This window comes from Gadus chalcogrammus, chromosome 1 (genome assembly GCF_026213295.1).
Source record: "Gadus chalcogrammus isolate NIFS_2021 chromosome 1, NIFS_Gcha_1.0, whole genome shotgun sequence".
Lineage (NCBI taxonomy): Eukaryota > Metazoa > Chordata > Actinopteri > Gadiformes > Gadidae > Gadus > Gadus chalcogrammus.
This window is the reverse complement of record NC_079412.1, coordinates 7,813,327-7,839,415: the sequence shown is the minus strand read 5'-3', so window position 1 is coordinate 7,839,415 and position 26,089 is coordinate 7,813,327. Positions and strand designations below refer to the sequence as shown.

The 26,089-nt window shown below is 41.9% G+C and overlaps 1 long non-coding RNA gene across 1 annotated transcript; it reads left to right on the top strand.

Moving 5' to 3' along the window:
- Positions 1-20,902: 20,902 nt before the first annotated feature.
- On the top strand, positions 20,903-25,343 carry LOC130379707 (uncharacterized). The gene is made up of 3 exons (XR_008895150.1): positions 20,903-22,000; positions 22,163-22,289; positions 22,401-25,343. It is a non-coding gene; the product is annotated as an uncharacterized LOC130379707 (long non-coding RNA).
- Positions 25,344-26,089: the final 746 nt, after the last annotated feature.

The following is a 26,089-nucleotide window of genomic DNA, read 5'->3' as shown; positions in this document are numbered from 1 at the left end:
TCTAGTCCCAAGAATGCAACAGACTTAAAGGGAGTAGGCTTGGCTGAATAGATACGTTTTTAGGTGAGATTTGAAAGTGATAATGAAACTGGAGTGTTGGATTTTACTTCACCAGAAGTAAAATAATCTCTATCCACTTCAACAGAGAAACACTCTGAGCATGCGCATTCAATGTTTTAAGTCCAATGCAAATTACATTGGGCTGGTGGGGCTAGAGCCCCTCTTGCCCCTTCAGATGAACTCAGCCAGAAGAAGCAAGCCAGGCTCGAAAAAATGAAATAAAAGCGCCAAACTTATATTTTACAGTACTTTCTGGGGAGATTAGTTTTTAAATATATTTTAGCGGGCCAGTGGGTGTGGGGTTTCCACGCCACCAAGTTAAATGACAAACCCAACACAGAGAGCAGTTCAAACGGGGGATTTATTCACATAGTAAATAATTGTCACCAGGGTGGGGACAAGGGTAATTTAGCGTCTGTAGTCCGTGTCCAGGGGTCGTCACGGGAGGGTCCTCATACAAATCGGTCGGTACACAAGTAATCGATCAAGGTCCAGGTCTCTTGCACTCTTGGCCGTACAAGGTTTACAGAAGCTCACGCAGAGGCTCTCTGTAGTCGGCCTCAGCTTCCAGGCGATCACACAGATCCGGCCTGCTAGCTAGCCCTAGCCCTAACTTTGGCTTGTGGTAGCCTGCTATCTTAATGGCCTTCAGGCCTGCCTCGTTAATGGGAGGAAGTCCATATATGGCTTGGGGGGAGCTGGCAGGTTGCCAGACCTACCACTCCACTCACCCCTCCCTGGCGTCTGCCACAATATATATGTATTAAAAAAATATATATCATACTTTTTCTTTTCTTGTGAGAGTAGGTGGAGCCGAGCCCCACTTCCCCTAATGACCAGTCGCCACTGCAAGTAATTCCCCCTTTGGGTTAAAAGAAAATTAAATAAAAATATAAAGTAGCACTACCACTACTAGTATAAACTACTAATTTAACTATACCTTATCGAAAATAGACCCCACGTCCCTAAAAGAGATTAACAAAGGTTAAAGAAAAAAGTTTATTGATTTGCCACCTACAGAGATTAAATATCTCTTGACGGACCACAGGGCTGGGCTGGGGAACACCAAAAATGCCCTGGCTTTTTTTTGCCATGGCAGCCCACCATGATTGTTTATACGACATGTGGAGGCACACAACATACCAGAGGATATATCTGCATATTGTGCTGTTTCAACCGCAAGTAGTCTACATGGAAGAGAGTAACCATGTTAAAAATGTATACGCTCTTTTCACTATACTTGCAGAGATTTTTGCCGCTAGGTCAACTCTCTGAAATGACCAATGCTTATAATATGTACAGTTTCAACCGTCTCACAGTCAGCAAAAAATACAAGAACACAGAACAACGGGAAAGAATACAAAATATATGTATTATTTTATTTACACTAACTAAAACACAACAAATTATAACACAGGAAGTCAAAGTGGCCTGCATGGACCTTGGGGCTCTAAGGGAGACAGAAAGTTGCGGTCAGATATGCTAGATTCATCTCATACTGTCTCTTCTAGAATTGAAATAAGCTATTTAGTAAACTCACAATGAAACAAAATAACACATGTGAACCAGGGGAAGGCAAACCTTCACTCCAAAAAAGACCTAAGGGGGGGAGGGGGGGGGGGAAGAGAGGAGAGGAGAGAGAGAGGAGAGAGCAGAGAGAGAGAGAGAGAGAGAGAGAGAGAGAGGAGAGAGAGAGAGAGAGAGAGAGAGAGAGAGAGAGAGAGAGGAGAGAGAGAGATGAGAGAGAGAGAGAGAGAGGCAAGGTGGGTAAAGAGAACAGTGAAAATTAGTGTTTTACAAAATGTACATTGATAGTATTGGTTTCTTTAAAGTAATGCAATAATGGATAGTTGCATTCATTACAGTCACTCTGTAAAAGTAGTAGACTTTATGACCGTCCAGGTGGATGTCAGCAAGAACACATTACAACAGTATACAGCATAGTAAACTTACAAATGTGAAGAATGCCTGGGAAGTCCACACCAATGAAAGGCACATCCCTGGGGGACAGGGCAGCCTTAAAGAGAAAGAGTTTGACAGACAAAAAAGTGAGTGATACACACCAATTGCATTATAGCAGGACTAATGACTAAAAAAAAGAAAAGGAGCTAGACAACAGTCTGATATACATACTGATTGAGAAAATGTTGAATGGCCCCCCCCAATAGTCCACAAGAACGAATCTGTAGCAAGGCAATGAAATTGGATGATTACGAACTTGAGCAACTGCAAACAGCAAGGGCACCCTGAGAGAGGAGGAGAGAGCAAAGCAATAATAACATTATTTTCTGTCAAAACATTTAATTAAATCCACTAATTTAACACAAACGTATTTATTCATCATAAATCTCACCTTATAAAAGCAGTTTCTTCATTGATTCGCTCTTCTCTGCAACTCTGTCAATCACTGTGTCAGTATCAAGAGACACAAGGACATCCTTTTCAGTGGCCATCAACAAAAAGGCTTCCAGTTTGCTGGCAGACAGGCAACTCATCAGTCGGTTTTTGATGTAGCGAAGGGTTGAAAATGACCGCTCACAGGCTACCTGAGTTATTGACAGTGTCAGCAGAAACTTGTATGCCAACCCAAGTAGGGGATATGCGTGAGTCAGCATGTTAAATCTGAGAAGGATTTTGTAGCAGCACAGGGGGCCCTCTTTGCAAGAGACACAGGTTTTGCTTATTATTCTATCTCTTCTTGGTCATCTAATTTCTCTTCAACTGCTCTAGTTGCGTAGTCATCCAAGTGCGATTTTATCAGTCTGTCCCATTGCTGTGCCACGTTTCTCAGTTCAATAATTACTGGTATTGTGTTAAGTCTGATAGGTTGTTCGTTTATGCCATTCTCTCTCAGCAGCCCATGAGGTTAGAGCGCATCGATTTAAGGGAGTCGTTTATCCAAGGAAGGGGCCTAGAGGGTTTGGTGGGTCTGGTGGATAGCGGTAATGTGTGGCCTCATTCACCTCTGGAGAGGATTTTTTGTTTTTGTTTTTTACCTTCTTTTCCTTCTGATAGGGTCTTCAGCCTCTGACTGTATGTCTGATGTTAAGCACTGTAAGGACTTTTTCAGGTAGTCCTTTACCTTAACATATGTTGCTGAAAGTGAATGGCATGCATTAGTGAAATCTAGCAAGTTGAATCTTATAAAAAAGTTTTCATATGCAGCATTTTTCCTTACCACATCTAACCAAGACCCTCACTTCGCCGTGCACGGCCCACGCTGCACCTGGAGGAATATGGTGCGCGACTGCCTTCTGGAGGCGGATGTGATCATAAGAACTAGGAGGCCAGAAACAATTTCATGACTCCCCTGCCTCCTCCAACCAGCTGCTTTGCACAATGGTAGTGCTGCTATCTTTGAATTTGACGACCTTCCACACCTGTGCCATCTGTCAATGAGGTGAATGAAAGAAAATAAAAAATCGCTGTGTGTGGAAAAAGAGGCCTTAGAAATATATTTGTCGTATATATCAGTGATTATTGTTACATATAACATACTGTGTATGTTGCAAGATCAACAGTGATCACAGTGTCAAATATTTGGCCTGTCTTTTGTCATATGGATAATTTAAACGGTTTGCCTTCTTATTAATTCAATAAATTAAATGTAGGCTATTTTCATATTTAATTAATAAGAAGGCAAACCTTTATTAGCAACTGTGCAATTCTTTTTTGTTTTCTAATTAACTAATTAACAAATACTGCTATGGTGATCCAATACAAATTTTAATAAGGTAATTACATCATCATATCGTCATTCCTTTAGCACAAGCTCAGTCTTATTCACAGCCAAGACACTAGAATGTTAGGGTATGTTTTTAGCATATGTTTTAGGCTACTAGCTTTCGTTATAGGCCTACCAGTAGCCTACCTCTCGTTGGGGAGACATCATGGGCGCTAGCAGGGCCAAGATCTCCGGTGCTATCTCCTGGCTATCCTGGCTATAATCTCCCTGCTCTGAATCCATATTGCTGGATGTCACCCTCTCCTTAACATGGCGCTCCAGGAAGCCCATGATGGCCATATACTTCCACCTCTTGAAAGAGGTGGCACCGGTCCCACATTTTTTTCTGTCCCTCTCTGCCTTCCTCTCCTTCAAATATTTGTCACGCAAGTACTTCCACTTCTTGCGGGACACTTCAGCTGTTGATACAAGATTATGTCTCTTGAAATTAGCAATTCACACAACCTACAAGGTTAATATCAAGCCTACCTATCAGTAACGTTAATGCTAACTGATATTTTAGTTAGCTTACTTGACTACCGTAGTTTGTAAAACACAAGAGCAAGTAAACGGGTGGCAGTTTGTAATTAACGGCTAATAGTTAAATGCGATAATATCATTAATAAACATGATAATAATATAAATAATTAATTAATAATTCTCACCTGTAACGCCCAGCACAGCTGAAATGTCCCGCCAGGCCTGGTTGCGCTTTGTCTGGTCATGATACGCCTTTAACGTGAGGTCGTACAGGACCGGACACTCACTCACAGCTGTTATTAAACTTTCGTCCGACATGTTTCAGTTTGTGTTCTGTTGATACTTTTAGCCTTGCCTCCTTGTCGATTTTGATTGGTCGTTCGAAAAAAGCACAGATGACGTGGAGCGCTTTTCTTCAAAAGTTCAACTGTTTTCAACTGGGGCGCGCGCCTCGAAGTGCGAGGCGCGCGGAACGTTTAACCGCCCCGGGCGGCTTTTGAAAAGGCGCGCTGCATGCGCGTCCTGCCATAGAGAATGCATTACAGACAGGCGCTCCGCCTTTTAAAAACGCTTTTGGTGCACACGGCCCCTAACTACTCAGATCATTCACAGCTGATTTACAGCAGTTTGTCACCACTCATATATTTGGAAATGAGGGCTATCTGGGAGGCATATTTTGGTATACTTTTAGTATGTTATTCTGCACACTAAATACTAGTAGAATCCATTGAAAAATCTTTTGTGTCAATTTGGGGTTAAGCCCTTTTTTTTCATAGATTGACTCACCTATTCCTTAACACATTACTTTGACCTCTGACAGAAATGGTAGCCATCTTGAAAATGGTCGCCATCTTTAATTTTTGAGTGGCGCACACCTTTTTCCATGAGAATGTTCCTTGAAGAATAGTTGTACCAAATGTGATGATAGCATCACCATTTGAAGAATTGATGTAAGGGTTCAAGAGAAATGGCAGCCATCTTGAAAAATGGTTGCCATCTTGAATTTTTGAGGGACAAGCACAGTTTTAAAAAAAAACATTCTTAAGAGAGTATTTTCACTAAAGGTTATGCCTACATCACTGTTTGAACGATTGACATAACGAGCATTTTACAGAAATAGCAGCCATCTTGAAAAAATGGCTGCCATCTTGAATTATTGGTGGCCAACGCCTTTTTTTCCAAAAAGTGACCCTTAGAGAGTATCTGCGCCAAATTTCATGCTTGTATACCAATTTGAACGATTCTCTTGAAATATGCCATTAATCTGCTCCACTATCAGGCTCACTTTCATCAGAGCTGGATAACCCACTAAAATCCTCTCTTTCACTGGCATCACTGTCTGTAGTGTTTTGGCAAGGACTGTTCTCGAATTCTGAAGTTGTCTCACACAGTGCTAGATCTGATAAGCTTTCACTTAGGGGGGGGGGATTTTCAGCCTGATTAACTGTAAAATGTAATTGCTGCAAAATCTCGTTCTCTGTCTCCCTTGCTTTGGACAAGACTCGCCTCCTTTTAGTCCAATAAGAGGCCATCTCTGTGTGTATGGGATACAATTATGAAATTCAAGTTTGATACCTTTTCTGCAGTGAGCTTTGAATGGTCTTCAGTGTCCCATAAAAAAAACAAAGTTAGTTTTGATGGCACAATGAACAGTTGCATTTTACCCTTCACTTGCAAGCGAAGAATACCCCTTCTAATAATGTATAGCCTATTAAGGACCTATTTCAGGATAAATATACAAATACATTCACTTTGAAGTGTAGAAGGTCCTACAGCTGTAATAAACTAAGATATACTATTTCTGAGATGGCTTGCAGTGTGCTTATCTGAAAGGGTTAAAACTGCATTCTGTGTGAATGTGTATTTGAATGTTAACATTGAATAACATGTTGTTTTTAGTTATGTAATATTTTGAAATGGTATTGCCCAAGTCCATTCAAGTTGAAAAAGCACATGCATTCTTATTATGGCCACACCTGTCATACTAAATCAACTGCGATCAGATTGGTTAAAAAATAGAGGCTGCCTGTGATTTCAGTTCCGGTGTAAGTACCATATTGGCTCGGCTACCAGATCGGCTCGGGGTCCGTCGTCTGCTGATTACGTTACACAATATCATTGGCTGTACGCTTGAATGGGCGTAGGCTACATTGTGATTGGCTGCTAAGGGACAGTTGTGATTGGCTGTTTTGTGCTGTAGCTCTGGCTGTCGTCATAGCAACCACAGCGAGCACATGCGTGAGCGCGAGTAGGTCTGTCTAGTTTCGGTTTGTGTTGCCAGATTGGGCATATGTCCCGTTTTTCCAGCCTAACGTGATTGAAAGTAGCCAAATCAGGCTGAAAATTTGCCCAATCTGGCAACACGGACGGCTTATCTTAACAGCCAAGATGATTCCGAGGGATGTTTTGTTTTTAGAAGAAAACTATCCATACAGATAGGTTGGGAATGGTCTATGTTCAAAATGAAAGATCATTACAGGCTCTTTAATTTAAGCCATAAAAGACCTTATTGCTGTAGATAGCGTATTGTGTGACGTAATCAGCAGACGACGGACCCCGAGCCGATCTGGTAGCTGAGCCAATATGGCACTTACACCGGTTCAATGCTTTTGTAATGAGGGGGAACACTTCTGTGCGCATTGGTCGTCATTGCCAGCAGGCTGAATGCACCCGACAGCCAAGGGATTTACATGTGGAATAGCAAGGTAAGCAGCAGAATTGTTTCCCAATTAAGCTTAATTTAGAAATGGAGTTGTAGTATTGATTTCATGAAAGCAAGGACAGCACTCGAAACTTTGAATGGCCAACAACGGACGTTTCGGGCCGCGCGCCCTTCAGCGTGTAGTGGCTTGTTCACGGCCATTATACCCTCCTGAGACCCCGCCCATTGGTTCACATGCATATCATTCAGCTCTTTTGAGCTACTCTACCAAGTCCTGTTGTATTGCCAAGAGGACATTCAGGGCTTTACAGTGATATGCCATGTGATTGGTTGGGATTCTGGGAACTTCCTCTTCCTTCTCATCCAAAATGGCCAGCATAGCAGCGAGCACATTTTATGGAAAGAGGAGCGGTAAGTCAAATATTGTTTATCTATTGTGTTTTTTACTGTGATAATCATATATCTCCTTGTTCAGTAACATCTCAGGAATTATATATTTAGTTCTGAATGTATTTCAATCATAAGTGTTTTAAAATAATAGCCCCTTTATGAATGTCAATTATAGTGGATACCAAGACCATCTTCATGTACTTAATGACTCAACATTGTTGTAGGAAACAGAACTGAAGCAGAGAAGATTCTCTACAAGATAGTTGAAGAAGATTCAGATTTGGAGCTTTCAGATGATGAGGGAGATGGGCATGAGTTTGAACCTGGGGTAGAAGAAGACCGCGAAGAAGAAGAAGAGGAAGAAGATGCAGGAGGTTCAGATGAGCAGACAGACACAGAGACAAACAGGGATAAGCAGGAAAGGCGTCGCCCTCTGTGCGTCAAGAGTAGCACGTAGGTTTTATTTAGTATGAGGATAATATAATCAGTGATTCAGTAATTAGCCATTGATATTCATGGTAACAATACTATAAATTATAATTTTGAGAAGTTCCTATAATTATGGTCAATAGGATTGCAGATCTATAACACTGTAATTGTCCCACTGATGCACTACTACCCGAGTGCATGTAATAAAGTAGATTTCTGCGTGGTTTAATTATTAATTTTCTTCATATTAGGTTCACACCTGTGCTTCCTGACTGTCAAGATGACCCTACAACCCGAATCGACTGGAGTCAAATTCAGTACTTTTCCCAATACATTGACAACAGAGTCTTTGAAGAATTGCAGCATTCACTAGTCAAAGAATTCGCAGTTCGGTGGTCTGAGGATCTCGTCACTGCTTTTAGCAGATGATGTGGTCCTCATTGGATCATCGGCCTGTGACCTTCAGCACTCACTGGATCGGCTGGCAGCCGAGTGTGAAGCGGCTGGGATGAGGATCAGCACCGCTAAATCTGAGGCCATGACTCTTAGCAGGAAACCGGTGGATTGCTTACTCTGGGTAGGAAATGAGTCCTTAGCCCAAGTGAAGGAGTTCAAGTACCTCGGGGTCTTGTTCGTGAGTGAGGGTACTATGGAGCGTGAGATTGGCCGGAGACTCGGAGCAGCGGGGGCGGTATTGCGTTCGCTTTACCGCACCGTTGTAACGAAAAGAGAGCTGAGCCGCAAGGCAAAGCTCTCGATCTACCGGTCGATCTTCGTTCCTATCCTCACCTATGGTCATGAGGGCTGGGTGATGACCGAAAGGACGAGATCGCGGGTACAAGCGGCCGAGATGAGTTTTCTCAGAAGGGTGGCTGGCGTCTCCCTTAGGGATAGGGTGAGAAGCTCAGCCATCCGTGAGGAACTCGGATTAGAGCCGCTGCTCCTTTACTTAGGAAGGAGTCAGCTGAGGTGGTTCGGGCATCTGGTAAGGATGCCCACTGGGCGCCTTCCTTGGGAGGTGTTTCAGGCACGTCCAGTGGGGAGGAGACCTCGGGGAAGACCCAGGACTAGGTGGAGAGATTATATCTCAACACTGGCCTGGGAACGCCTCGGGATCCCCCCGTCAGAGCTGGTCAATGGCCCGGGAAAGGGAAGTCTGGGGCCCCCTGCTTGAGCTGCTCCCCCCGCGACCCGACCCCGGATAAGCGGATGACGATGAGGATGAGGATGAAGACTAGTCAAAGAATGCTACAAACTCGAGGAGTGTCTCTGAATACTACTCCACAAGAACTTACGGTGTTACGGTTAGCGGAAATGTTAGTTTGGACCCCGGATGCAGAGACCGAGGCAGTTCGGACTATCCAAAGTTTATTGTCAAAACGGAACTCAAAAGATATCCAGCGGGCAAGGCGAAGACAGGAGCGGGTAGGCGTAGCTGGCGGAGGGACCGGAGAATGCTGCGGTCCTGTGGTTATCCGCTGGCGAGGAATTGGCTACTGGCGAAAAGATCACACGACGTTAGGAATGAAAAAGATCAGGTCAGAGTATTGGAGGTAGATTTACACTCGTCAGCCAAAGTACCGAATGAGATGGAATAATCTGGCGCCGACGAGCAGTCCCCGCCAGGCTTAAGAAAGGGTGTGTGATGAGTTGATGAGGTCCAAGTGTACCCCGTTGCGGTGCCCGGCTCCGCTCGCCACGCCCCGCACCTGTCTGATGCGTTATTTCTGGAAGAAAGTGGTCCAATCCTTGGTCGCTTTTAACTCACTTTATTTGTTAAAGTAGGCATGTTTCGGTATGGTGACTGAAGCTTAAGGGAGGGAATTGTATCTAACGCGTGTGAGGGACAATATTGTGAGCTTCAAGCCCCGGGCTTAAGCCCGGTTCTCTCTGCGGTTACCTATAGTCTCTGTCCTCTCCAACTGAATCACGCGCTATATGCCCGTCAAGTGGGCGTGGCCTATTTGAAGTGGGCGTGGCCTTTTTTACGTATTGGCCTCGGCCAGGCCCCCAGGATAGGCGCATACTTCCGCAATCCACCAGTGCTCAGAGGCCAAGCCTGGTATTGCAGCTGTTTAAGCTGGCTGTGGACGGGGGTCCGTCATTTCATGTGGCCCAGAAGTAGATATCGCCGTCCACTCCAATACAAGTGGGGAACAGGATCGTGTCTCCGCAAAAAATGTCTGGATATCAATCAAAGGCTCATAATTATATTTCTACCCTGTTCTAAAAAAAAAATTAGTTTTTTCTTTTCAAAACGCCTCCTCAAGCGTTTTATTAGCAGTTTATGTTGGGTGGGCAGCTGAAAGGAGTCGTACTGAAACAAACGGCTCCTTGCTATGGACCTATTTTGAAGTGCACGGCTCCATTAAGTTCCGAATTAAATTAAATTCCGAATTAACTTCCATTAACTCCATTAACTTCCAAAGTCTGAGATTTGTCCTTTTACTTAACATGAATGGCGTTGAACACGGATATATAACAAACATATCATTGAAATAGCTGTAACCGGCACGGACGTATTGATTACCTGAATGATTATGGGAGACCTACGTAATTTTCATAATATTGTTAATTGTCTGATATTAACATTTCAGATGCGTTGGTAGGTATTTCATTTTCATTTGCTTGTTTAGCTATGTATGACAGGGTTATGGTTAGCTATGTATGACAGTTGACAATGTTGGTGTATTACAATTCATTATTTGGGTAGGCTACTCCAACTTCGTTGCTGGTCGATATGTAAACATTTACTTTTATATAAATTATTGATTGCATTTTTCGTAAATAGTTAGTTAGAAGGAATCTGTTTAAGCAATAACATTATACTGAATTTCTTAGGCCTACATACGTTTACTATGTTACTATGGTATTATATGGAGCAATCTTACATATTTATGAAGTTTCCAGATCAATAAAGTTCTATCTCTTTTTATTTGAACTGCCTGTATGTCCTCTTGATTATAGTATTACAGTGTGTACCTTGGTTATCAGCTATCATATAATGGTGTCCAAATGGCTGCATGTGTAAGAAATAGGATTTGAAGTGTTACAATAAAAAAAGCTTTTATTACAAGAGCCCCCACCCCAAATTTTAACAAAACACTTTTTTTGGCTGTTTGGCTGGGGCAGAAGAGTGGAAGGGGAAACAAAGACAGGTAGCCTAAAGAAGAAGTAAGGAAAGGAATGAGAGGAAGAACAGTGAAATGAATGAACAGTGTGATAAACGCAAATGATTACCAAAAAGGTTATAATTACTGATTTATCAAATACGCAGAGAAGAGCATCATCGAATAAAGATTAAGGACCTGGATTATATCTTACAGTATTGAAAACTGTTGAAATTACAATTCAAAGTGGAGAAGGCTGAAGGCATTGGTCCTAAAAGTGTCAGTTTCACCCACTCCGGATTATCGCTTCAAGAGACTTTGAAATGCTTTTTAAAAAAATGTCATTTCCCCTATTGGTGAAATGAACCTTGTCTTTTAAGTATAAACCACAGCAGTTAAACCTTATTCCAGGATGCTCTACGCTGTTGCCTCCTAGCTCTACACTAACAAATGCGTTCATCACACTGTTCACCCATTTCCTAGCGTGATTTAGCTTCCCCGGATGGTCAGCCCTCCACCGGCGTCTCTCGTTGATGTTAGAGTAGACGATCTGCATTGCTGGGAACTGCCGGTGGAGGTACTGCAGGTCCTGCTTCATTGCGGCAACAACCTCAACTCCCTCCAGGCGTCCGAGGTCGTTGCCGCCACAGTGGATGAGCAGGACATCCGGGGCTGTTCTTCCTCTCAGGGACTGCAGGAAGAAAGGGATGAGGGTCTTCCATCTCAGCCCGCCCCAGTCAAACCAACTGACCCTGGCCTCTAGGCCAAGGTGGGGGCCACAGGTTTCCTTGGCTCTCTCTCCTCTCCACGGTGGACGTAGCTGTCCCCGATAATCCACACTTCTGGCCCTAAAGATTACAAAACACAGATTACTATACATGTAAATACAGAGTGAGGGGACTGTTAACGTTTATAACAATATAGCTTAATATATCCTATTCATACAGTCATTAGCTTATGTCATATGCAGTATTTGTATGAATTCAGTAAACATGTAATTCTAATCATTTGTCATATTAGGGGACACACAGACAATACAAAATTATGTTCTGTGAATATATTCTCCTTAGTCAAGCTAAATACTTACTTTTAATAGGGGGTTGCCCTGGTACTCCAGCCCTTGTCTTTTCCATTTGATTTGCAATAGCTACAATATAAATATAAGAAAAAAGGATTAAGGTACCTAGCAAACATCCACTGTAGACATCCAATGGTAGCATACTTTAATATTTCTGGATAGCTGTAATGTTTTACATTATTTAACATTATAGATGTCTATTAAGAAATATATTTTATGCAAAACTCATAAGAAACTTTAAAATGTTAAGCCTAAACTTACGATTTCGATGAGCCGATGCTGCGCACATGGAACATGGACCTATTAAAGAGACGGTAGATCGGAGTGGGGGATGGGCAACCCTACCTCTATACATTGATGATCATGCGAACATTCTCCCTTTTCCACCGAACTCACTTGAAGATAATCATCGATTAATACGAAAATGCCCGGTGGTGGTTGTGCTGCTATCAACTGCGTGCATCGAACGGGTTCCAATATATCACGTTACAGGTATGTGAAAGATTATTTCTAAACGAATAATTTATAATAATACAATTAGTAAAAAAGTGAATTGGCTTAAAGAGCTAAGTCATTTGTTAGGCTTAGCGATCATGTTAGCAATGCAATTTTAAACTTTAGATTGAAGTGATGTACAAATGACCATTGTAAACTATTGGGGGATTACCAGAATCATGGACATATTAAAGAATGCTGAGGAAAACTTGTGTAGTTAGCTTTATTGCAAGTGCATGGAATATTTCCATCCAGCCATCCAGCACCATGCCGTTACTTCCTCATTACAAGCTGATATACATATGCAATTGAATTGTCGAATTGAATTGTCCTTATACTTAACTTTATTTATGTAGCACCTTTCATGACATAGAATGCAGCTCAAAGTGCTTCGCACAACAAGAGACGGGTATCTTTTTAGAGGAGGCAGGATAAAAAATAAAAAAAGCAGATGATTATTGACTTGAAATTGCACTAATAATATTTGTACTACTATGTCAATGACCTCAAGCTAAGCTACTACTAACTAACTACTAACTACATGATAGTATTCCTTCCTATTGTTTTTTTGACTTTGAAATATCCTTGAAGGTAATAAACATAATTTCTCCACAGCTTCCTGCTCCGAAAGAAGAAAAGGCTCAACAAGTGGTTGAAAAACATTAACCGCAAGAGTTGGGTACCAAATGCCTGCAGCAGATTATGTGCCAGGCATTTCACAAATGAATGCTTTACCATCGACCGCAGCCTCAAAGCAGATGCGGCCCCCACACTTTTCGGCAACCCTGGAGCACCCTGTAAGGTAAGGGCAGAGGTAAGTAACATGAATCAAGAGCACAATTACAGCCTCAAACCAGATGCGGTCCCCACCCTTTTCGGCAACCCTGGAGCACCCTGTAAGGTAAGGGCAGAGGTAAGTAATGAATCAAGAGCACAATTACTGCCAAGTCTCTTTAGATGTTGATGAAGCTGATGAGGTACAGGTGAATGTTTCTGAAGCCACAGCATCAGACAGTGCTCAGCATAATTATGCAGTGCAGGCATCTCCTCTATCCTTCAAAAGGCAGGCTGAAAATAAACTGGGATCTATTAGAAAAAAACTTAGATTGTTGCAGCAGAATCGTAGGAAATTGAAGATAAAAGTTTCCTGCTTAACTCAGGTCATCACTTCTGTCAAGGAGAAGCTGCTCATTTCTAGTGGCTGTGCAGAGATGCTGGAGAACTCCTTCAGTGGATTCCATAAGACCTTGCTCACCAGAAAGGTGCAAGGTAAAAAATCGAAAGTGTCAAGAGGAGTTGCGTTCATTTGCGATGACTCTGCACTTCTATTCCGCCAAAGCTTATAGTTTTGTGCGTAAAGTTTTTGACCTTGTACTGCCTCACCCCGAAACCATCCGAACGTGGTACAGCCACATTTCTGCAGATCCCGGTTTTACAAAGCCTGCTTTTTCTGCTGTTGCATGTCATGTGCAGAACAGAAAAGTTGAAGGAAAGGAGACCTTGTGTGCTCTCATGTTGGATGAAGTGGCCATTCGAAAGCACGAATATGCAGCTGTAAGATTCCATGGATATGTGGACCTTGGCTGTGGCACTGTTGATGACAGTCACCACCAGCCAAAGATGCCTTGGTCCTCATGGTTGTAGCCATCAACGACTCCTGGAAAATCCCTGTTGCCTATTTCCTCATTGATGGAATGAATGGTGAAGAGCGTGCCAACATCATCAGGGAATGCCTTCATAGACATAGTTCGTTCAGTCTCCTTGACGTGCGATGGACCATCATGCCACTTTTCCATGATGAGAGCCCTGGGAGTAAAATTGGATGTCAATAACATGAGATCCTCTTTTGCACATCCTGCTGACCCATCACAATTGGTCCATGTGCTGCTGGATGTTTGCCATATGTTGAAGCTGATCAGAAACACATTGGCTGACGGGGTTTACTCCAAACTCCAAATGGAGAAATCTGTTGGAAATACATTGAGGAGTTGAATAAACGTCAAGAGATGGAGGGACTACGACTTGGAAACAAGTTAAAAATGGCTCATGTACGGTGGGAGAAACAGAAGATGAAGGTGAAGCTTGCAGCTCAGGTGTTCAGCAGCAGTGTAGCAGATGCTCTTGAGTACTGTAACACACAGTTGCATCTTCCACAGTTCAGCGGGTGCGAGGAGACAGTGAAGTTCCTGAGAATCATTGATGCCGCCTTCGATGTCCTTAACAGCAGGAACCCTTTGGGGAAGGGGTCCAAAGCCCCAATGAGGACATCCAACAAAGACCGGGTACAGGAAATCCTGCTAAAGGCTCAAAGGTCACTCTTGGAACTGAAAGACAGCAAAGGCAAGCTGGTGCATTTAGGCCCCAGGAAAACGTGTGTAGTTGGCTTTATTGCCAGTTGCGCAAGTGCATGGAATATTTTCCTTGAAGTGGTCATCCAGCCAAATGCACCTTGCCGTTACCTCCTCCCCTACAAGCTGAGCCAAGATCACCTTGAGCTGTTCTTCTCCTGTCTTAGAGCACGTGGTGGATGCAACAACAATCCCACATCAAGACAGTTTACAGCTGCCTACAAGCGTCTTCTTTTGAAGTCCCAAGTAAAGACAGGTACAGGCAACTGAATCCTCCGTGATAATACCACCATCATGGATGTCACACCTGCTGCAGCAAACACCTTGCGCAGGTTTGATCTGAATCCTGTGGAGCCTGTGGAGCTTTCTGACCATGAATACCAGCTCTGCCCAAGTGTTGATACTTTGTCTGACTACAAGGATGCGGCAATCAACTACATTGCTGGGTTTGTGGTCAAAAAGCTAAAGGAAAAGCATACCTGCATGCCTTGTGCTGACGCTCTTTCTTCCACCGTACATCCCTTCATTCTGTTGAAGAATCGTGGAGGTTTGTCCAAACCATCTGACGGGATAGTTGCTGTGTGCAGGGAGTCGGAGCGTTGCTTTCAGAGAATTTTGAGAACAACTTCCGGCAAACTCCCCCAGGGACATGGTATAACAGCAGCCATTGTCATTCGAGTACTGGAATACAGTGCTGGTAAGACATTGTTCCCAGACCTGCACAACCACATGTTCGAAACCACTGTTGAGGACAATCACGTACATCTTCTGGTGAAAATGGCATCCTCTTTATATTGTAAAATAAGAATGAACCATCTGGCAAGACGGGCAACAGAGAGTCTGCATAAGGACTCTGTTAGACATAAATTCACAAAGCTAAACCACATTACTGGGAAGGATAGATAGATAGATAGCAAACATACGTAATACCAAAAATTCCCCCACCCCTCATTTTAACAATTGGAATTAAACCATGTCAAAATATAAACTATTTTATACTATAAATTGAAACCTTGCAAAAAAAAATTTGTAAATAAGATTTAGAAAACAAGATAATTGTTGTCAACAGTGGAACACGTAGAGCATATCTCAAACCACCCTCCAGCCAATAAGATCTGTATTTGTACAGTTTAGTGTTCAGTGTAATACTTGGAGCTTGCATGACTTGGCACAAAGCACTCAAAACTGCACAAAGACATTGTTCAATTGTAGACTTGGAGCTTGCATATGTTACGTATTTTAAAGAATCTAAGCTACCCACACATAGACTCAATGATGCAGGACCAAACATATTAGCCGTAAATACCATACATAGCCACAGGGAAACGGGACCTTACTGAAGGCTGCAATAACAGCTCCATCCACAGAGGGCAGCACCAGACAGGTAAGGAGGCCGAGGGTAATAGTCACCCCGGCTCCTCCCACTACTTCCGGGCTTGTGGATCCATACCATAACAGACGGTTGGAGCCAGAGCAAGCCAGAACTCTCCAGGCAGCGATTAGACATACGTGGGTTGATGGCTAGGATCAGCTAGGAGAATACTCTTGCACGTGCTTAGAATACATCTTCAACCTCTCTTTGCTTCAGAGTATCAGTTTACCATACCGAAAATACTTTATACAAATAAAGTCTCTTTAAAGCTATTCCTTTGGATTCGAATACTTTCCCTGAAGAAATACGTAATACATAACGGAGCACAAGGCATAGTTGAATAGTACATTTCTTTTTGAACAGCACCTCCGATCAGTGACCTCTGTAACCTCTATAAAACAAAATAAATTATATTGTCTCGTATTTATATACATGTTGCATATATTTATATGTTTTTTACGTGTTGTGATTGTCTGAGTTTGTGATGTGAGTCTATGGTCTCGTATGTATATGCATGTTTCATGTATTTATATTGTTGTTGTTGAGTGTTTGTCTGTAACTGTGGTTCTTTGTGCTGCTGCCTGCCTTGGCCAGGTCACCTTTGAAAAAGAGATTCTTAATCTCAATAGTTTTTTCTCCTGGTTAAATAAAGGTTGAATAAAAAAATAAATGTTTTTTACATGTTGTGACTGTCTTAAGTTTGTGATGTGAGTCTATGGTCTTGTATATACATGTTTCATGTATTTATATGTTTTTTTACATGTTGTGACTGTCTGAGTTTGTGTTGTGAGTCTTTGGTCTCGTATTTATATGCATGTTTCATGTATTTATGTTTTTTACATGTTGTGACTGTCTGAGTTTGTGATGCGAGTCTTTGTTCTATTGTGTCTCGTATTCATATACATGTTCTGACTGTCTGAGTTTGTGATGTGAGTCTTTGTTCTATGTTCCCACTCTTGGCCTGCACCTTGACGTGGTGAGTGGGCTTTAAACTAAGCCAGGCCTTTTATATTTTTTCGTTTGTTATATACAGTCTATTTTATTATTGATACAAAGCCTTAATTAAACCCCTTCTCTTCTGTTTGCAGAAACTGGAAACTTCAGAGTATATTTTATCTTAAGTTAGATAATCTTTTTTGTATCCTCATCAGATCCCAGTCCATCATGCTCCTCTACTTGTCTGCCGTGCCACCATCATGCCTCATGCATCACCTCTCAGCGCCTACCCAGCTGCATCTTATTCCATTTCGAAAAAGCGAGTATCTCACCAAGCAAAGTTTTGCTAATGCCTGCTCAAGTTATTTAAATACTTCATTCTATGGATATCTGAAAATATTTACAGATGGTTCTAAAGATCCCAAAGGACAATGTGGTATTGGCATATATATTCCAGAATTTGAAAAAGGATATGGATATAGAGTGGGTGACTTTATCAGTATACTCAATCGAGATGGCCACAATAATAACCGCTCTTAGATGGGTTGTAGATACTAAGTTTTATAACAGATAATTCAATACGTGAAGATTTGGTGATAGAGGTAAAGCATCTTCTTTTAAATATTATAAGCCTTGGTTTAGTTGGTTTACCATGGAATATATGGCAATGAAATTGCTGATAAATTAGCTAAAAGATACTAACCTAATTAGAAGAATTTAACCTTAAGTATATATATATATATTTTTTTTTATTCATTTGTTTTATTTTGTTTATTTTGTTTCGTTAGTTTGGTTTTTTCTTTGAATTTATTTTTATGATTGAAAGTATCATTTGCCAACGTCCTTGTGACAAACTCCTGTGTAGTAGTCCAGTAGGTGGCGGTATATGGGGAAAAACTATGATCCTCCACTAAACTAGAAGAAGAAGAAGACCTCTGCATCCGGTACATCACGGACTAGGTCACGTGTCTTGCCCCATAACGCGGAAGCAAATCGCTCCTGTATGTTACCCTGCGCCACTGAGCAGTTTGTATAGGAATGAATGGGCGGCCATTTTCCAGTCTGTGGTCCATCCTTTATTATGTCCATGGCCTAGGCTGAGGTGCTGCCTTCTGTGAATGGAGTAGCTATTGCAGCCTTCAGTAAGGTCCTGCTCCCCTTGTGGCTATGTACAGTATTTACGGCTTATATGTTCGGTCCTGCTTCCTAATGGCTATGTGGAGGCAGCTTATGTGCTTAAAATACGTAACATGTCTAAGACCCAATGTCTGTGGAGCAAATCATAAACAACCGTGACATTAAAGGAGCATTTCACCGGTGGAGGCATGAATATGTATTGAAATTGGGTCCTATATGTAGTCGAATAATAAAATACAATTCTAATTTGGTGCCGTCTTGACCGAGAAAAGGCAGAAAGTGACATTTTGGCGCTTTTGGATTGAAGACAACTCCCACCATGCACCACGATGCACAGCTTCGCTGGCCACTCCCGCTGATCTAGATCTCCGCCTATCGGACACCTCGCTGTTCCATCTACCAAGCTGATACTGCAAGACTGCTTGAAAATCATTTCACACAACATTTCTAGTGAAGAGTATTAGTTGGTGAACTCAGTGAATTAGTCCTCGTTTGTATTTCTTTCGAAAAGGTGAACCTTTGCATGGTGCCATCTTCTATGTCAGATCAAATACCTTCCGCAATTGTACTTCAGTTTTATCAACAGCCTCTGTTAGCTTAGCTTCAGACGCTGTGGATGTTGGTTTCTGCTGGTGTAGTCCCACCCACTGGCACTGCTCTAATAGGTCTGTAACGTCAGTGGGTCTCACCCCCTATAGAGGGGTGGGACTAATGCTTGTAGCCTTACGAGAATCCTCCCCTCTTACACTTCCTATTTACTTCTACGCAAAAATCGTCATATTGCGTCATCTTAAACAGGATGTGTTGGAGATCGATACGGATCTCTCCAGTCTCTCCAGAAAATAAGGGAATGATGCACAACCATTCAAAAACATGAGTTTCTAACAATATAAAGCTTAATGGAAATGGGTGAAGTTTCCCTTTAATAATACATTTTGATGACCCTGGTGTGTGCTCGTAGCAGCCCAGGTGTGAAATAAAATGCATTTTTTTCTTCATTTAAGGCAAGGCAACTTTATTTATATAGCACTTTTCAACACAAGGCAGACTCAAAGTGCTTCACATATAAACATTGTCACACAATAAAATAAAATAATGGATAAGTAAAAGAAAACATATGCAAAGAAATGGGTAAAATAGAAAGTTAATAAGGCATTTTATTATTAAAATAGAAAATAAAGGCAAAGTTAAAAAAGCTTTTTAGAAAGTGCAATGTATTTAAGATTTAGCAGAAAGCTAAAGCAAACATAAACGTCTTCAGTCTTGTTTTAAAGGTGCTCAGAGTTGGGGCAAGTCTTAAATCCTCTGGGAGTTTATTCCAGCTATTTGTTGCATAGTAACTAAATCCTGCTTTCCCATGTTTCGTGTTTACTCTGGGGATAATTAACAGATTGGTCTCAGAGGATCTTAGTGGTCTAGAAGGCTTATGTAGTGGAAGCATATCAGTTAAATATTTTGGGCCTAAACCATGTCGGGGTTTATAGGTTAGCAACATGATTTTAAAATCAATTCTCTGACCTACAGGAAGCAAATGTAACGATTTCAGAATTGGTGGAATATGTTCAAATTTTTTGGTCTTTGTTAGAACCCTAGCAGCAGCATTCTGAACAAGCTCAAGCTTCCTCACGCTACGGCTACACCAGACGCGGAAATTTTGCTTTGCGGACACGGTGTGAACGCAGCAGAATTTGAAACCGTTGAAAGCAATGAGAGTGGCTACACCAGACGCTGAAACTGAATGTACTGCGCAGACATTTCCGACATTTCCGCGAGGAAAATTAAGACATAGACTGGTTTCTATTTTTATTATTTTCCGCGAGGTTTGCGTGGGCCTTTTAACATAGAGTATGGTAATAAATCAATGTAATGAAAACCATTATATATTTTCTGTGAATAATGAGGGAATCAATAAATCTGATTATTTCCCAAACCCTCGAGAGCTGTTACTATGGAGATTTAACGTTTTTAACGATTAAAACATTACTTTTCTGTTTGAAGACGACAGTGTATCAGATAGATAGTATACGTAGACAGTGTAAGTATATAGATGGCAAGTAGGCCTAGATAGTTGATAGTTCAAGAATGGATGATTATATATTAATTCATGAAGTTGAAAAACGAGTACAGCTTTACGACCACAGTGACCCGAAATATAAGGATAAACGTCAAAGAGATGCCGGATGGAGAGCTGTTTCGGAGGCAGTTGGCATAACTGGTGAGTAACTTCTATACTATACTTCTATACTATAAGCAGCTATTGAACTGGACCATAGTAATACTAATTATTCATAATAGTGGTCATTATGTCTATAGCATTACTTTAAAATTGTTTTACTTAGTCTATAGTGCTTATTCTGATAAGGTATTTTTAAGTGGAAACAGATTAAAATGAATCATGGTGTCAACAAGAACGTTTTAATCAACATACATTTGGAACCAAGAATGTCTAATGAGAGAGAGGGAAACAGACAGAGTGAGAGAGAGACAGGGAAACAGACAGAGAAAGAGAGCGGGGGGGGGGAGAGACAGACAGAGCGAGAGAGAGAGAGATTGATAATCAATATCTATTTACAAAATATCAATATCTATTTACAAAAAGATATATATACAATGATCATCATGTTATCCAAACCTATTAAACTACATTATTTACAAAATTATTTACACATTATGTGCACTACTTAAAGCTCCTTCTGGGGAGTCAAAGAAATTACAGAGGAACTCTCGAGTCTGAAAGGCTTCCCTGGGTCCTCTGTTACCCCCCATGTGTCTGACACTTTGCAGACCATGTTCTCCATCCCTTTGACCCTCTACCATATCTCTGTTCTTAGGCTTGATCAGATAATTATGTAGCACACATGCTGCCATGACTACCATGTCTATATGACACGGCAGCATGGATATTCTTGACAAAAAAAACCTCCATCTGGCCGCAAGAATGCCAAAGGCACACTCCACTGTCATGCGAGCTCTTGACAGCCTGTAGTTAAAGTGACTATTATGCCTTGACAGGTTGCTGCCAGGGTAGGGTCGCATCAGGTACCGCTTCAAGGGAAACGCAGCATCACCTACCATCATGTATGGCACGTCACCTTGCTGACCATAACCTGGCAGGGGGGTGTCTTCTGGCACATTCAAAGTCTTTTCACTCATTCCCCTCCCCAGTGCTGAATGAGCGAACACCCCACCATCACTTGCACGGCCAAAATCGCCAACTTGTATGATTATACATTTTTGAGTCCGCATCCACCAGGGCCAACAAGATTATTGAAAATGTTTTTTTATAATTAAAAAACTGGCTGCATGATTTTTTGGGTGCTTGAATTTGAATGTGCTTCCCGTCGATGGCCCCAATGCAATTTGGAAACTGCCATCTTCTCCAAAAGCGCTCTGCGATAGCTGTCCATGATTCCTCCGTTGGTTTCGGCATTTGGGTCTCCATCATGTGATCGACAACTGCCCTACAGGTCATGTGAACGGAGTCTGCCACTGTTTTTCTGCCCAGCCTGTAGGCAAGAGCCAGACTCCTGAAAGACTCTCCGGTGGCAAGGAATCTGTAGGAAAATATATAATTTGTTAACTGGTGTACAACATACATGAGTTATTGTTACTTTAAAGAAAAAAATCTGTTATTCAATTATCTGGCAATTTATGTCAACAGTTGTGAAGTGCCAAGGTCGCTGGAGGACCTAAGGGACCAATTTTCCAAAAACAAAACAAAAGGAGTGGAAATACACCCAAGCCCTGTCTTTTCTTATTCCCCACCTTCAACCCAGGAGGTACAGTGCAAACACTGAAAGGCAGTGATGGCTCACTGATTCCCAGCGCACTATTTTACATATAGCACAAGTTCTAAAATAACTGAAATTATTTTCTCATTTTAAGAATCAGCATACATTTACCTAGACTATAAATCATTGTGCATGTCATTTATGCTTTAGCTCTAGAAGCAACCTAGACCAAGTTGAAGATTGGGAGGCATTGGACCTGAGCCATGGAGAGGATGTGCGGGAGGAGAATGACCATCAACCAGATCAGCATTCTCAACCTGGTTCTTCAACCAACAGGGTAGGGCTGTGCAATTGTTTTCCTAACCTAATAAATATTTGTGTTAAATAATTGTAATTTCAATGTTGATTCAAATAATTGTGATTATCATTCTTTTCCATAATCAAACAGCCCTACAGCAGACCTGCTGCACGAAAGAGGGCCTCAGCACCTTTGGAGTCTTTGGAGGATAGGCTGCTGGCTATGGTCCAGGAGCCTCCACAGCACATGCACCATCGTGTGCCACAGGAGGAGGATGAGATGTTACATTTTGCCCTCAGTCTGGTGCCCTTGCTGAACAAATTAAGTGGCTGGGGTAAGCTGAGGGCAAAGATTGCTCTTTTAGAAGGGCTCCAGGGTGTCCATGATCTGGACCAAGGGCACCAGCAGGCACAGATGCAGGGCCCTGGTCTAATTAGGCCATGGGATCAGACATCCCAGCCATCCCACCAGAGCCACCAGCCATCCCACCAGAGCCGCCAGCCATCCCACCAGAGCCGCCAACCCCAACTATTATATGCACCACCCTCACATGCACAGGCACAGAGGTACAGACCAAGTGAGGAGACTTGGGGGGAATGTGGTGAGAGTACTGTGCCCTCACCCATTCCTCACTACACAGACTTATAGTGTATTAATAGTGCAATAAATTGTCTATTTAAATCAATATTTCCTTCGTGTTTCTCTGTAACTTGTCAACACCTAAGCCCATGCAGTTTGTCTGAAATTGATGGAGTAAGTTAAGGCGGTGCAATGCCCCCCTGGGCCTTGAGCCTCCAAATAGAGGCCCATTGAGGACCACCCTGCTCTCTCCCCAAAACCATAATAATCATTGCAAAAGCTTGTGTGTTGGCCTACCTCAGTGTAACCACAAGTCTTTGCTTGGGTTCGACTGCCAGTCTGTAATTGGTGTCCTGTCGCTGGAGATCTGCACCAATCACTGACAGGATGTGGTCCATCTGCGTTGGTGTCATACGAAAATACGATCGATGGGTTGCAGCGTTAAAACGCAACTCCTCCGCCAGGTTGTAAAATACCCCTTGCTGTCGCCTGCGCTGGTTGATTGCAGTCACCCAGGTCCGTTTCCTCTTTTTAATCCTTTGGAGGATAACAAGTAAGGCAAGTGCCTTCCTCCTTTTCACTGTAGGCACTGTAAAACAACTCTCTTGTGGTTAGATTGCACATCTGTCATCTATGCTAGACTATCTGCAACTAGCCTGTCTGTCATTAACAAATTAATCAGTTAGTTAGTATCACACAAACATACGTTTAAAACAACTCTGTAGAGGTTAGATTATTCACAGCTTTTCATCTATGCTAATATGTCTGCAACTAGACTGTCTGCAATACCGAAGTTTTACATAACTTGCTATATATCAAACCTACTTAGTCAGACTAATATTATATTGATCTTTGACGTGGAAGCTGGTTACCCTAGCTATTTCATTTGCAACTAGTTCGTTTGTATCAAATTAGTTAGTTGGTCACTTACCAACGTAACTTTGTATCAATGGTTTATGGTTTATGTCCGTTGATGGTTGCTTGGTAACTATGTCTAGCTCAAATTTAACCTTATACGAATGTAGTTTGATTTACGGGTTGCTGTAGACTTAATACTTACCCATGTTACTCTGTTCCAGATGAACTGGTGCCGATGAACTGTGGTTTATAAAATATATAAACACAGATCAAAAAAGATAAAGGAGCCATTTTTAACGCGTCCAGTGTAGCCGGTTAATTTAAAATTTCCGCTTGGTGAACGTTCTATTTGCGCACGGCAGAATTTCCGCGTCTGGTTTAGCCGTAGCGTCAGAGTTTGTTTTGGGAGATCTGTAAGGAGACCATTGCAGTAATCAAGCTTACTAGTGATTAAGGCATGTACAAGTTTTTCTAAGTCTTCGGTGGACATGAGCCCTCTAAGTCTTGCTACATTTTTAAGGTGATAATATGCCGATTTTGTAACTGATTTGATATGACTGTCGAAATGTAAATCTGAATCCATGATAACCCCTAGATTGCTGGCTTTGATTGAGGTTTTCAGGGACAGAGAGTGAAGGTGTGGGTTACTTTAAGCCTTTCCATTTTAGAGCCAAATACAATTATCTCTGTTTTGTCCTCATTTAGTTGAAGGAAATTTCGGCACATCCATTCTTTCACTTGCTCAATGCACTGGCACAGCAGATCTATGGGCCGATAGTCATTTGGTGATAGCGATTCATAGATTTGCGTGTCATCAGCATAGCAATGATGGTCAATATTGTTATTTTGCATGATTTGCCCTAGTGGGAGCATGTAGATGTTGAATAAAGAGGGTCCTAAGATCGAACCTTGTGGGACTCCACATGTCACGTTGGTTGATTCTGATACAAAGTCGCCAATGGAAAAAAAAAAAGTACTTCCTATTTTGTAGGTAGGACCTGAACCAATTTAAGACTGTGCCGGAAAGCCCCACCCAGTTTTCTAACCTGTCCAGAAGTAATGTATGGTCTACAGTGTCGAATGCAGCACTGAGGTCAAGTCGCATTAGTATTGAGGTTTTGCCAGAGTCTGTGTTAAGACGGATGTTGTTTACAACTTTAATATTGGCGGTCAGTGCTGTGCAGTGGTCGAAATCCTGATTGGAAGGTATCATAGCAAGCAGTTGATGCCAGGAATTGATTAAGTTGCTGGAGGACAACTTTCTCAATGATTGTACTCATGAAGGGTAGATTTGATATTGGTCTGTAGTTGTTAATAATAGAGGCATCTAGGCTCCGCTTTTTTAAAAGGGGTTTAATAACTGCAGTTTTCAAAGCTTTTGGGAAATTGCCTGACTGGCGAGAGTTGTTAACTATCTGCAATATGTCTACTGCTAGGCAGTCGGAAAACATTCTCAAAGAGGTTGGTAGGTAAAGTATCAAGGCAACAGGTGGATGGCTTTAGTTGTGTCACAGTTTCCACAAGATTTTGAGTCTATAACATTAAAGCATGCCATCCTTGTCTGATGCCTTCAATTTTATCTGTATAAAAAGCTGCAAACTCATTGCATTTCTGCGTAGAATGGTGATCAGGTGGAATTTGTGTTGGGGGGGTTGGTCAGTCTGTCAACAGTTGCAAATAGGATTTTTTCAGAGCATGCAGAGGAGGGGGGTGGCCGTTCCTCGCCAAGCCAGCATCAGCAATGGGGGAAGGCACAGTGTTGATGGCGTCGGGCGGGCTGTTGTCTCTCTTCAAGGTCTGTGGGCTGTCTGCTATCTGTGTGTCAGATATTTTGAGCCATTTTGTAAATTTAGGGGTGAGCTGAGCCAGCTAAATATCACCACCTAAATACAGTAGGGTAGTGTTGCCTCTTGCTGCACCAGTAGTAGTAGCTGCTAGCCTATAGGTCAAACTACTGGTTGTTCTTCCCGAGGACAAATTTGCGCGATAAACACCACAAAATGAAGTTGTTGTATGTCTCCACCTGTCGTCTTCTCCCATGCGAATTATCCTGTAGAAAAGAAATAACTCTGGGTGAAAAGAAGACGGAGCGCACAATCATTAAGTTATTTTTCTCTAGTCAAAGCGTATATCTACTTGGCTCAGTTAAAATGCAGGGGCACATTAATTGAAGTTTGATTTTATTTTGTAGAACAATGTAGAGCAATGTTAAAGGACAAATTAATAAACAACATCGTTGCATGTAGTAAAAGAACAACCTCAAATTATCATTTATATTTATAGCGTCTTCCAAAACGTATTTCTTTACTTGTATTCAAAAAAATCTTTTTTTAATTTTTTTAATCTTTTTTATTAGTATATTCTCCACAGGAATAATTGGAAGACCGCTCCATCTAGCTCCC